We start from the raw sequence: 14817 nt of genomic DNA on the forward strand, positions 1-14817 counted from the left end.
AGAAAGGGTTTTTTGAAGTGCTGGGGGGGGGTAACAAGCACCTTTCTTGTGGACAAATCGTAGCATTTGTAGCACTTTTGGGTATGTAAGTATACGGTGATGAGGGTGTACATGGATGAATGCAAGTACAATCGAATATTCAGAGGGATAATTTTGAATCAAGATCAGAATTAGGAAAAGATTCTTGGAATTTTTGAAGAGGTGATTTGAATGAGAAAATACAACTACGCATTCTGTTTTATGAGATAAGTCGAGGTTAAGATGGCATCTGCCCATAATAGTTTGGACATATTTGTAGTTAACATCAATGTACGAGCAATCTCAATGAGGTGTCTATTTTTTCGTTTTGGCAATCCTATTTTGTTGGAGAGTGTCGACACAAGAACTATGATGGATTATTCCATGTTTTTGAAAATATTCTTTCAAGGTACTTTAAAGTATTATGTATCGTTATCAGTTTGCAAAATTTGAATTTTTGTTTGCAATTTTGTTTGGATCATCCAATGAAAATTTATAAACACAGTTCGAGTATCAACCTTTTCTTTTAGGAGGTGAACCCAACAAATTCAAGTATGATCATCAATAAATGTTACTAACCATTTTTTTGTGAGTTTGTTTAGGGGTTCGAGAGGTACCCCATAAATCACAATGAATTAAGGTGAATGATTTCGATGGTTTGTATGTAAATTTTTGAAAGGAAGTACGACGATGTTTTGTCAATTCACAATTCTCATATTGAAGGTTAGTGGTCATTTTAATTGGAAGGATGGTCAGTAATATATGTTGTAAGTACTGAAAATTGGGATGACCCATTCTAAAATGCCATAATAGAATTTCACTATCTTTAGGAATAAAAACATAATCAAAAGTTACAATGCGATTTCGTTTACTCACACCTATCCCTTTAAAGTAACAAAATTCCTCATATTCCTTAGCACTGTCAATTGTCATTCCCAATGATATGCTCTAAAATATACAAAACATGGGAGGAATTTAGTTAAGCAATTAGAATTTTCCATTAATTACTAATTGAGAGTAAGTTACAAGAGAGATTTGAAATGTGAAGAATAAACTCTAGGGATACGGAGTTAAAGATTTGAATGCTCCATCTTCCTGCTATAATTACTGGTAATGTGGACAAATGCTGAGGTCAAGAATGTTGTTATGGGCCAGTTCCATGATGCATTGTACCTTGGCGATGTGCATGAGCGTGTCAAGATTCTGGAGAATGTAGGACATCTGCCCCTTGTATAGATAACTGCTTCAGTCCATGGGCTCCATGATACAGTTAAACCTCGATAAGGTAATACCCTCGGGATCGGAAAAAAATATTTATTTAGTAGATTATTTATTTATCGATGAATGAATAAATTATTCATTTATCGATAAATAAATATTTATTATTTTAGAGAGAGCTTTTCAATATAAAATATGTACATTGTATGTGGTAAGAAAAATCAAAAGACACTAATCAAAGTATTATTTGAATCTAGGGAAGCTCAAAAGTTTTAGTGAAACTTAATGTCTCTAAAAACTAAGTTCACGTACATAGCAAATGAAAAAGTTTAGTCTTTATCTATAAAAGCTAAATGTTTGGAAGACATATTCCAAGCACATATAATATTTTGTTTCCCCTCCAATGTCTTCTCATCATTTGAAAGGAGTAAAAAAATCAACTTTAACCGATAAAATGAAGAGTGCAATATGTGAGCATAAGAAAGAGATTCCAACTATTAGTCAAAAAGATATACAAGCATGGGCAAATCGGCAAAATACCCTGATTTAGAGAAAGTTTTGTATGAGTGGTTTCTTCAAAGGCAAGATAAGTGAACATATCTGGGGAAATTATCTAAGGAAAAGCAAAAGAGCTTTTGCAAAAAATGTATGGTGAAACTAATCCAAAATTCAGCTTTTCTAATGGATGGTTAGAACGTTTCAAGGCAAGATATGGAATCAAATCTTATCGACGTTTTGGTGAAAGTGGTTCAGTTATCATGGAGAACATTGAAAATGCTTTACCTGGAATACGATCAAAACTAGACCAGTTTCAGCTGAAGGATATTTACAATATGGATGAAACTGGATTATTTTACCGGTTGGAAGTTGATCATTCACTTGCTACCAAGCAGCTCGAAGGATGAAAAAAAATAAGGAGAGAATTACTGTTGTTATTTGTTGCAATGGTGATGGATCTGACAAAGTACCACTTTGGGTTATTGGTAAGTATGCAAATCCTAGATGCTTTAAAAATGTGAACAAGTATCGATCCAACAAGAAAGCTTGGATGACTGGATTGCTTTTTCAAGATTTTGTTGGTTGGTTTGATAAGAGAATGAATGGCAGGAAGGTTCTCTTAATAGTAGACAATTGCCCAACTCATCCAAAGGTAGTTGAAGGCTTGAGAAATGTAGAGTTATTTTTCTTACCTCCTAACACAACGTCTAAGATTCAACCATGTGATGCTGAGATTATTCGAGCATTCAAAACTCATTATCGTCATCATTTTTATTCTAGCATCTTACAAGGACTTGAGGTTGAAGCACCAAATCCTGAAAAAATTAATATTTTGAATGCTATTAATTTTGCTAACATGGCTTGGAATTTTGATGTGAAGATAACAACAATTGCAAATTGTTTTCGGCGTTGCAAGATTCTGTCAGAAGAAAATAATGTTCTCGAACCAGAAGTTGGTGAATTAGATGAAGGTATCCAAGGATTAAATGATGTCATCTCTAATTTACACTATAGAAATGTGACGGATGTTGAACATCTTTTGAACTATCCTAACGAGAATGATGCAGTTATGGAATCACCTACAGATGAAGAAATTATTCAATTGGTAATGAACAGTAATGATGATGAGAATGATCCTGAACCAGATGATAGTAGCGTTGTCCCAAATGTGTCGTCAAAAGAGGCATTTTAAACAATAGTCACCTTAAGCAACTACTTGCTACAACACGAGCAAAATATTCCGGAAGTTGTGTATGTTCTACAAAAAGTTAAGGATGAGGTTCATTTTGATTTAGGTGGGAAGAAAAAACAATCAACTATAGATGCATATTTTCAAAAGGAACGATTATTGTACGGGTATTGTTGATTGATTGAAAGATTTTGGTCTATATATATATATATATATATATGTTTTTTTCTCAATGGAATCCAGTAATTATTACTTTATATTTTTATCAGGCCCTTAAGGATTCAATTTTTTTTTATTACTTAATGCATTTAGCGAGGTTATTACTTTAGTCCATTGGCTCAAGTTGGGATCGAAAGAAATTATTATATAATCGAGGTTATTACTTTATCGAACATTACTTTATCGAGATTTAACTGTATTGCTAATCGATTAGCTGTGGAGCTAGGGGATAATCTTCCATCTTTGCCTGAGGGGAAGAAAGCTTCTCTGTTGATGCCTCCAAGTCCTGTTTTATGTGCTGGAGATTGGCCTTTATTAATGGTCAGTAAAGGAATATTTGAGGGTGGTCTTGATGATGCAGGCAGAGATGAAGAGGAGGATTATGAAGAGGCTGCAGATGCTGATTGGTGTGAGGCGTTGGATATTGATGAAGTGGAAAACAGGCAAAATGGAGACATTAGTATGGTGCTGGAGGATGAGGATGTGCACGAAGAAACTGAAGGAGGATGGGATCTTAAGGATCTGGATCTTCCTCCGGATATTGACACGCCAAAGATGGCTCCAAATGCACGCTCTTCTGTATTTATTGCTCCAAACCCTGGCATGCCTGTAAGCCAGATTTGGGCCCAAAAATCATCTCTTGCAGCTGAACACGCAGCTGCTGGAAACTTTGACACAGCAATGCGTTTATTGAATCGTCAATTAGGGATAAAGAACTTCTCTCCATTGAGATCACTGTTCATGGATCTTCACATGGGCAGTCACAATTATTTACGTGCAGTGTCCCTGGCCCCAGTGATTTCTGTAGCAATCGAGAGGGGTTGGAGCGAGTCAGCAAGTCCAAATGTGCGGGGTCCACCTGCACTTGTGTTCAATTTCTCTCAGTTGGAAGAGAAGCTTTCGGCTGGTTACAAGGCTACAACTGCTGGAAAATTTTCTGAAGCCATTCGGTATTTTGTGGCTATTCTTCAAACAATTCCGCTTATTGTTGTTGAGTCACGAAGAGAGGTGGATGAAGTTAAAGAGTTGATTATCATTGTGAAGGAGTATGTTCTGGGTTTGCAGATGGAGCTTAAGAGGAAGGAATTGTCTGATGATGTAGTTCGTCAGCAGGAATTGGCAGCTTATTTTACCCACTGCAAGCTCCAAGTTCCTCACCGGAGACTTGCACTGTTGAATGCCATGATTGTTTGCTATAAAGCACAAAACCTGAGTACTGCAGCCCATTTTGCCAGGGAGCTTCTGGAGACAAATCCAACTGCTGAAACCCAAGCCAAAAGAGCCCGTCAAGTACTGCAGGCGGCTGAGAGGAATATGAGAGATGCTACACCGCTGAATTATGACCTCAGAAATCCTTTTGTGGTGTGTGGGTCCTCGTACACCCCAATATACCGGGGGCAGAGAGACGTGACTTGCCCTTACTGCAGTACACATTTTATCCCATCGCACCAGGGAGAGCTTTGTACCGTTTGTGACCTTGCAGAAGTTGGAGCTGATGCATCTGTTTTACTCTCTTCGCCATCACAGATCAGATGATCGGCCTTCTTTCCGTGGCTTGTTTGTGGCTTTCACTAGCAACACACATGAAATCATTGGGCGACTTTCATCTCACAAACAAAGAGGTAGGCTTATCAAACAACAATGAGGTTTCAGTCGGAATTAAATCTATGTTTTATATGTGTTTTAATTTTGCAATAAGTTTTCTCAACACCCCCCCACGCCCCAAATTCTTTTTGTTCCATGATCACAATTTTCTTTGTAATAATGTATGTAAGATTTTTTACTTTGGCCATTCTTATGACGCCTGAGAATTTAGTACACCTGGTGCAGTGGTAAACTATATTGCCTGTTTTTAGCTGAGTGATCATAATTTTTTCCCCCTTTCCGCAGATGTAATAGACATTTTGCCTTCTAAATTTACCTGTGCAACGGCTGCCATTTTTTGCTGGCTTCGTGTCCCCCTGTTTCTGTTGGCATACAAGAAATGCATGTATCGTATACAGTATTCTATATTCTATAGGACTAAAAAGACTAGATTTTAGCTTTCTTTTATTCCTAGGTAGTCGGTACTATCTAATAATCTGTTTGTACACTTCGATATTAGGAAATTATTTGGTAATTGGTGGTTAGTTTGCTTATTGGATTTATTATTTCAGGTATGTCATTTAGTGCATGTTTGATGCACAATATAAAAGAAAATTGTCCCATGTACAGGGGAAATTTCACACGATACGATGGGACAGGTATCCCCTGTAATTGGCTAAGGCAGAAAACACCCGACCCCCCATATTGACCCCGTACATTTTTCCCTGTACCTGTAGCATGTTTCTTCACCCATGCCATTAGGATCTTCTGTAGTACCATTATTTGTTGGCTTTCTAGGTTTCTAGTTTTTGTGTTAGTCAATCTTCCATATATCCCAAGTAGAGAGAATAAACAGAATCCTGGGGGTCGTCTGATGTTGTTAACAAGGCCGGCTATAAGAATTTTGAGGCTCTATAATTTCATTTTCTAGTACACAAAAAGCATACAGATAGAGGATTCAAATGCATTTTTTCCATCAAACTGTCATGAAATAATAAGATGATATATGTGTATATATTTCACATTTGCCTACTAACATATCAATCCTTTTCTTATCTCCCATGATGAGTCATTCTTCATCTGCTGCTACCTCAATGGTTTCTACAGCTTCCACAAAAGAAGTTGATAATTTTGACACTTTGCTCCTTTCTGAGAATTTCATGTCAATCAATTTTCAACTTCCTGACAGAAGAAGTTGATAATCTTGACACTGCTCTTTTCTGAGAATTTCATGTCAATCAATTTTCAACTTCCTGACAGAAGAAGTTAGCCCAAGCCACAATTTTGAGGCCCTAGGCCCTTGCCTAGGTGGCTTAGGCTTTGGTTCAGCCTTTCTTTTTAAAAGTTAAATCGTGGAATCCATCCATATGTTTTAATATCCAACTTTAAAAATCAAATTCAAAGTTTGTTCATTCAAAAATCATATATAAATAAATTCTAAATATTAATAATAATATTATAAAAATTATTATACATATCCACCCCACAACCATCTACCTTATCAAACCCTGATTCCTACCCTATCAAACTCTAATTATTTTTCAATATCTTCATTCTCTCTCTTTAAAGTTAGGGTCGCTTCTCTCCCAATCCCCTCTTTCTTCTATACAGTGGTTGAGCGATGTAGACGAGCGCTAGAGCGCAGTCGGAGAGACGACGACAAGTGTCGTGCATAGAGCAATAGCTACAAGTGTCACTTAGCTAGTATGCGACAACGGTGACACTACGTGCATTCTCGTCGGAGTGGCTATGGGTGGTGTTGTTTCCTATGTGAGACCCAAGTGAGCGTCACGCCGTCGCAAGTGAGATCACCACTTGTTCAACTCGCTGCTCTTGCCTCTTATTCCTTTCCTGATTTAGCCCCACCGTATGTCGTTGTTGAGGCTTGCTATGTGCCGTGGCTGGGATTTACAGCTCCGCGATCTGTGTGAATTTTTTAGTTGTGTTTTTAGTTGGTGGGTAGGGGTGTGGTGGTGGTGTTTGGGTGGCGGTTGCTTTGTTGGTCTAGTAGTGACGAAGGTTATGTTGGATCTGGTAGTGGCTGTGGTGTTATCGGTGGCGGGGGTGGTGGCTCTTGTTGTTGGCGTTGGTGGTTTTGAAGTTGAAAATGATAATTTGTTAGAGGTGGCAGTGTTGATTTGCTTGAGATGGTGATGTTACTATTAGGAGTTGGTTCTGGTGACGATAATAGTGGTGATGTGGTGGTTACAAATTATTTAGTTGATTGTGATAATTAAATTCGTTAATTTGTGACCAATAAACAATATGTAATCAATAAAAAAAAGAAACTGTGACCAATAAATAGTGTGTGATATAAAAATTTATTAATTTTTGATTGATTATTTGATAATTTGTGACTGTATAATAAGTTATAACTTATAATATTTATGATTTGTGATCGATAAATAAATTGTGACTTATAAGTTTTTGATTTGTGACTGATGAATAAATTGTGACCTATAAAATTTTTTAATTGCGACTGTAAAATAATTTGTGAATGAAAAATAATATGCGATTAACTAATCGTTAATATGAGACCAAATTGTATAGATCTGTGATCTTAATATATTTAATTAATAAAATATATAATTAATTAATTAAATCATAAATAAATTTTAATAGATATCTGATTTTAAAGATTTGAAACTTTTGTTCTTAATTTTGAAATTGGTGATTCTTAATCTCCTAGTTATGAAATTTTCATAAAAGTTAGTGGATCTCATGAAAAGTAGATAAAAATTGTGGGTCAAATGAAAATTGAAGCTTGGTCATCTTTGTAAGAAATGGAAGTTACCAAATAAGCACTTACTATCCAAAACAACAAATACTTCACCATACACGCTCGAATACACTAGGTAGTTGTGATTTTTTTCTGAGCAGTCTCATTCTTACCGTGTTAATTATAAGTAATGACAATAAAATTCTATTCACTCGAGTATATCTCATAAAATTCATTGGGTCAAAATAAGAAAATCATCTTGTTCATGATAAATTAAGACTTGTTCATGGTAAATTAAGAAAAAAGTAAGGGGAAAATTAATTTTATCCTTGGACTAGAGCAAGAATTCTTTGTTATAAAAAAATACTTATGCCAATGGCAAAAACATAGAGCCCTAAGATTTCATCAAAATGCTTTTATGGTTGTCAAAAGTTGTTGAATCCATGTGACTCTGTGTGCTTTTTAAGTCAAATTATGATTCATAACTGACCAATAAAAGAGAAACCTAAGTTGGTCTACAAAAATACAAACCCCCACCTTAAATCCATACAATAATAAAGAACTAAAATAAGGTTTCTTTCTTCTTTTTTCTCAATGTATATAATGATGATGCTTTAGCACATGGACGGCTAGGGGACCCACACAAAGTTGTCATGGTCCCACCATGTGATGACTAGGATTTGGACCATCTTACTCTAGTTACAGTTGTTGAGTAGGGTTTGAACTTTACTTTAATGTATAAGAAACAAAAGTTTCTCAAATTGGCTATAGACTTGCTTTTTATGATGTGAACCCATATTCTATACAATATGTTTATTATGGTACATAGACAATGGATAAATATATGATCTATCTTTTTTAGATTTGCCTCCTACCGACCTTCAGAACTTGGTAAGGTACTAAACCCTATATATAATATCGTGTTACTCCCTTCGTCTCAATTATATAGGTTGAGTTTTCTTTTTCTCTTGTCCCAAATATATAAGTCTATTTCCTAATTTAGGATATTTTATTTGATTACTTTACTAATATACCATTATTCAATTTTTCCTACTTAATATACTAACTTAAAGTCATCCAAATGCACACATTTCTCACTTCTGGAAAACAGGGAATAGATCCCATTTCTTCTTCTTTAAATTAAATCATTCAAATTCTTTATTAATTTCAACAATAATTTACTACTACATACTGAAAATTAAATATGGATAAATTAGGAAATATCTTGTTAAAAATTAATTTTCCAATGACATTAAAGAAGATTTTCTTAATTCATGTGAAAAATGAAATAAACTTAAATAATTGGAACTAAGGGATTAATATTTAGCAGTCATGTTTTTTATTTTTTATTTTTAATATAAACACGTGTTAATCCTAGGGAATATGCTACTGGTACCAAAAAATAGTACGTAAACGATTACATAAAATGATGTGGAGGGAAAAAATTAGGTAAAAAAATTGACCATGTTTTAAACTGACAAATGATAAAGTAGCGTGTGACATTATATAAGTTATCATATAAAGTTTGATGTATATGTAGTAAAATCTTAATCCTAGACTTATGTTGCTTTTCTGTTCTCAAAGATAGGAGGACCCTTTAGCTTGAAATTGCACAATCATTTTGCTAAGTTCCTTTAAGCTTAATGCTAGTTTTGACCAATTCAATATATCGAACGTGCAAATAAAGCATCCAACAATGCATAATATGGAATTATTCACCCTTATTAAAGACTTTATGGTCATGCTTGTAAGTTTGTCAAACTTATATGTATGTATAAACTTTCATAAATGTGAACTAGTTAAGTCAAGTTTTGAGTGGATCGAGTAGTGCTTAATTGATTTAAAATTGTGACAATAGCTTAATTGATTTTCAAAGAAAGATTGAAATTATATTTTTTATTTCATTAAAAATGTATTCCACCTTGACTTCATTGTCCAAGTGCCAAGCACATCATAAATCATTTACACGACATGAATAAACCTTTTTTTTTTTTTTTCCTCTTTTAGCTAATTAAACGACACTTGATGACAAATGATATAACATATTAATTGAATCAAGATTTTGTTGATAACTCGAGCTTGAGCTCTATGCAATAATCGCTGAGTAAGAAGGTGTTATTGAAGTCAATATTAATTACAGAGTGCTGGCTAATTGAAGGGTCCTAGTTCATACCATAGAAAGCAAAAGTGATATGGTTAAAGCTTTATCAAAAGTGATAAAATTAAGAACCCGTCACGATAACTTCAAATTTCTTAACGCCGGAAGCAAATCATAAAATCAAATGTGCTATAGAGCAAAGTGACAAATCAAAAAATTTGGAGGTTTTATCCATCACTAAAAATCAATCATGTTGATAGCTAATGGTACAATTTCTCTAGGAAACTTTCACCGTTTAGATGTTAATAGCTAATGGTACAATTTCTCTAGAATAAAGCCATGACGTCAGATGAATTGCCCATCTAAATGATTGACCCTCACATTGGCATGGGATCTGCGCCGATCTCATGTGAATAAAAAATGTAAAAAATGACACCTCACCCAACCCAACTGTGAGTGTAAGTGGTGTCAAAATAAGAAGGTATTATTGAAGTCAATATTAATTACAGAATGTTGGCTAATTGAAGGGTCCTAGGTCATACCATAGAAAGCAAAAGTGATATGGTTAAAGCTTTATCAAAGTGATAAAATTAAGAACACGTCACGATAACTTCAAAGTTCTTAACGCCGGAAGCAAATCATAAAATCAAATGTGCTATAGAGCAAAGTGACAAATCAAAAAATTTGGAGGTTTTATCCATCACTAAAAATCAATCATGTTGATAGCTAATGGCACAATTTCTCTAGGAAACTTTCACCGTTTAGATGTTGATAGCTAATGGTACAATTTCTCTATAATAAAGTCATGCCGTCAGATGAATTTTGCCCATCTAAATGATTGACCCTCACATTGGCATGGAACCTGCGCCGACCTTATGTGAATAAAAAATGTAAAAAATGACAACCCACCCAACCCAACTGTGAGTGTAGGTCAGCAGGGGGTGTCAAAATAATTCTGGCACCTAGCATGATTGATTTCTCTAGGAATCTTGATAAAGACATTTTCATAATAGTTATTTTCAAATATTAAGTCATTTTTCGGACCTATTTTTTAAAATTTATTTTTAATCATATATTTTATAATATTCATGATTTTTAATAAATTTTTAATCATGTATTTCACCAATTTTTATCGAAATTTATTATAAATCATTCGCCCCCGCCCCCCCAGCCCCCAAAAAAAAAAAAACAAACCGAGGCTAAATGAATGAAATATTAATTGAAAAGACTTGTACAGACAGTCAAGCACAAGGCTCGAGAGAGCATTATCGGGACTCACGCATTTTCTTTTATGCACCAACCATTCATCAATCAAATTCGTCTCTTGTCCATGAATAGTAGTAACTAATTATTTTCCACTTCAATTTGGGTGCAAATTATTCGAACGTGACAAGTAACAATGTAAAAAAGCTTCAACTGATATTCGATAGGTATTAAAATTTAGATTTTTATTAAAATCAAAGTCAATAAATATTTTTAATTATCAGTTTCGTAGAATTTACAATTTGTCAATCATATATTTTATTAAATTTTCTAAACATCTTCTTTCAATCTAAATCAAACAGGAAACAACGAAACATTGCGGTTCAATTTGATTCTTTTTAGGTGAAGGATCAACTCTTATGAGACATTAGGTTAGAGACCAACATGGATTTTCACTCTCTCTCTCTCTCTCTCTAATTATTATTATTATTTTAAATTTTATGGGGGTAAATTTGGGAAAGTGGGCCCGCCCATGAGTCTTGGTATAAAAGAATAACGAAATAGAGCGAGAGCAATAAGTGTAAGATGAAAAAGAAAACGAAAAAGTATATTATCTATATATTAGAATTTTGAATGATCTAACTACATTGGACTATCCAATAAATATTGTTATGTAACTTTAATTTAGTTGATTTTAAATTCACTAGGAATTTTATTTAACTCCATTTTTATGTTTTACTCAATTTTAGTATTCTTATAATGATTTTCATAAAAAAAATATTTTGCATTTTGTTGTTTTCTTTAAAAAGTTTACAATATCAGAAAAAATTAGGCACCTTTTGGTTTGTGTTTCAATTTTATTTTTTAATTTATTTTTAGTTTTCTATTTTGATTGTCTGTTTTAAGATTAACAAAAATACATTTGTTTTGTTATTATAAAAAAAAACTGTTATTTAAAATAGAAAAATGAAAAACATTTTGGTTCAAAATTTTGACAAAATTTTTATGATTTCTTTAATTTGTTTTTTCAGTAAAATAAAATAATTTTATGCTAATATAGTTATCAAGTATATATACATGTTAAAGTTAGAGAATCTTACAATAAATTTTTTCCACTACAAAGTAAAATGCAAACAAATAATATATTGACTTGGTACAAAAAAAAGAAAAAAAAAGAAAAAAAAAGGAAGGAAATAAACCTTGTTGGGCACTCCTTTGATGTTGTTTAAGATGTTCAATCACACGGTCACACCATATTCAAATAAGGATTCCGATATTAACTTCATTATTGCCTGATTGATTAGATGATTTTTCTTGTATGCGTGCAACTTTTTTTTTTTTTTTTTGATCGTTGTATGCGTGCAAACTTTTCTTTTAGACATAGCATCCTGAGTTCAATTTTCTTATTCCTCATATAAATTGTAGATGACGACTTTGTATACATGCCTAGTTTTCACCTTTACTGCTCTTGGGTTCCTTACGTCGATGAGTACTTTTAACAATTTAACTTCTTTGTCATCATTTTTCCTCTGTACATGCACTCTCTTGCTCAGAAAATCATCTTCTAATTGTCTTTCTTCCTATGGTTTTGGAGGAAGTGATAAGTATGACTTACACGTTTATTTGTGCTTATAACTTGAATTATATTTGCTAATTTGAGTGAATTTTTACTTTATTTAGTATAAATATTGTTATTGTATGTAAAATCAGGACCTGGAAAGTATTTAGAGCAAAAATAATGATTCTTAGTCTAATTGGAGTTGAATTGAAGCAATTAAAGATTAACTGAATTGCACAGCAATCGAAGGAAAGTCACAAGTTTCAGAAGTGAAATTTAACTTATTGAAATTTTGGGGACTAAATTGCACATTTTTAAAACTTTTGGAAGACCAATTTTGAAAGATTATTGATGTTCGGAGATCAACTTGGAAGCTTTTGGAAGTTTTTAGATCAATGTTGCATATTATGACGAAAATTGTGAAGCACGAACCAAATTGAAATAAATTGAAAAGTTTAGGATTGAGTGAGGTTTGTAAACAGAATTTCTATATGAAGAATTTCACAAGAGTCTCATTATAGTCTTCATGAATTTGTTCATCTCCGAAATCAAGGAAGGAGGAATTTGATTACTTTTATTACTTGTTATGAGATGTTTTCAATGTTTAAAAACGTAAAAAATATATTTTGAGTTTTATGTTAAAAATTTAATCTTGTTTTCAAATATGCATTTTAAAAATGACAAAATCAAACAAATTTTGAATATATCTTTACAAAATTAAAAGCTAAAAACAACTTGAAAATAGTGAACCAAACGTCGACTTCGATTATTAAATTCAGTTTTTGAGGTAATTTTATGGGACACAATAACATAGAAATTACTATTTGATGGTTGAAAATGCAAAATTAATAATATTATTATTGAATTACTTTAAGGCATTATTGTTTGTAGTAGAAGATTAATTTAAAAACCCATAGTACGAGGAAATACGTCAACTTTCTATTTCATATAAATGTTTTGTTTTTTCAAGTTGTTCAAAATAAATTTTATTTCTACATTGGTTCGAATTAAATTTTGTTTTTGCCATTATTTCGAAATCGAACCCCTCTGACAAATAAATCAAGAATCTATAATGAAAATAATTCATCAAAATATCCAACATATAATCATGAAACTAGATAAAAAAAAAAAGGGTCAAATGGTAAATAAAAAAGTGCCTCATGCCCTTAAAACAAAAAATAAAAATCAATACTATTACTTTTAGGATTCCATATGATTATTAATTTCATAATTTTGTGACAAATGATAACCAAACGCTGATTTTTAGCTACTTTTGTAAATAAGGTGGATTTGGACTATCATTTGTCCACATCAAACTATTATATTATTGCAGTTAACCTTTGAAAAATTGATTAATTATGGCACCAATTAGGGCCTAATCACATGTTCTATTAATATTTAATAGGATGATTCTTTAATTTTTGACTGTTTTGGAGTTTAATGATGTACCTTGGCAAGTTTGTGTCTTGTCAATGTAATTTGTCATCATATCATCTTTTTCAGGAAATGTCTTATCAACCGACCAAATGAACATTTTTCTATAATTCAATTGATTAGATGTATAGTTGACTAACTTTGGAATAATAATGCTCCAATTTGGAAAAAATTATAAATAGTTTGTTAATTCTATTAATATTTAATAGGATGATTCTTTAATTTTTGACTGTTTTGGAGTTTAATGATGTACCTTGGCAAGTTTGTGTCTTGTCAATGTAATTTGTCATCATATCATCTTTTTCAGGAAATGTCTTATCAACCGACCAAATGAACATTTTTCTATAATTCAATTGATTAGATGTATAGTTGACTAACTTTGGAATAATAATGCTCCAATTTGGAAAAAATTATAAATAGTTTGTAAAACAAACAAATTATTTGTACTTTAACTTTGACATCCTTATTGACAGATGAATGATGTGATAAGATTGTAATGGTTCAATTAAATGTGTAAAATGTGAAAAATAAAGTAAGATTGTACCAAGTGTAAATTCGATAACTCACGATATAAACTATGTATGATGTACCTATAGAAAGATTGTTATTAAATTATCAAATTTTATTTTCAATCGCATCATTATAAAAGATATATAAATACTATCTACTTATTTTTAATTTATTGTTATATATTTATAAATTCTTCTCAAAATGGAGAGTCATTTTTTCAAAATTTACTTTCAACTCAATAAAATAATTTTACACATAAATTAAAAAAATCTTATTTTTAACCACACATCCTTGAAAAATCACAATTTCCAAAATCCGTTACCCAAAAAAAAAAATGGAATTCAAACAAGGGCTTAATATTATTATTAAATTAAGATGTACATATAGCAAGATTGTTATGAAATTATCAAATTTTATTTTAAAGAGAATCATTATAAAAGATCTATAAATACTGTCTACTTATTTATAATTTATTGTTATATATTTATAAATTCTTCTCAAACGGAGAGTCATTTTTTCAAAATTTACTTTAACTCAATAAAATAATTTTATACGTAAATTAAAAAAAA

General features: G+C 32.1%; 1 pseudogene; it reads left to right on the forward strand.

Moving 5' to 3' along the window:
* Positions 1-1131: 1131 nt before the first annotated feature.
* On the forward strand, positions 1132-4997 carry LOC111394887 (annotated as a pseudogene).
* Positions 4998-14817: the final 9820 nt, after the last annotated feature.

This window comes from Olea europaea, chromosome 5, assembly GCF_002742605.1.
Source record: "Olea europaea var. sylvestris chromosome 5, O_europaea_v1, whole genome shotgun sequence".
NCBI classification, from domain to species: domain Eukaryota; kingdom Viridiplantae; phylum Streptophyta; class Magnoliopsida; order Lamiales; family Oleaceae; genus Olea; species Olea europaea.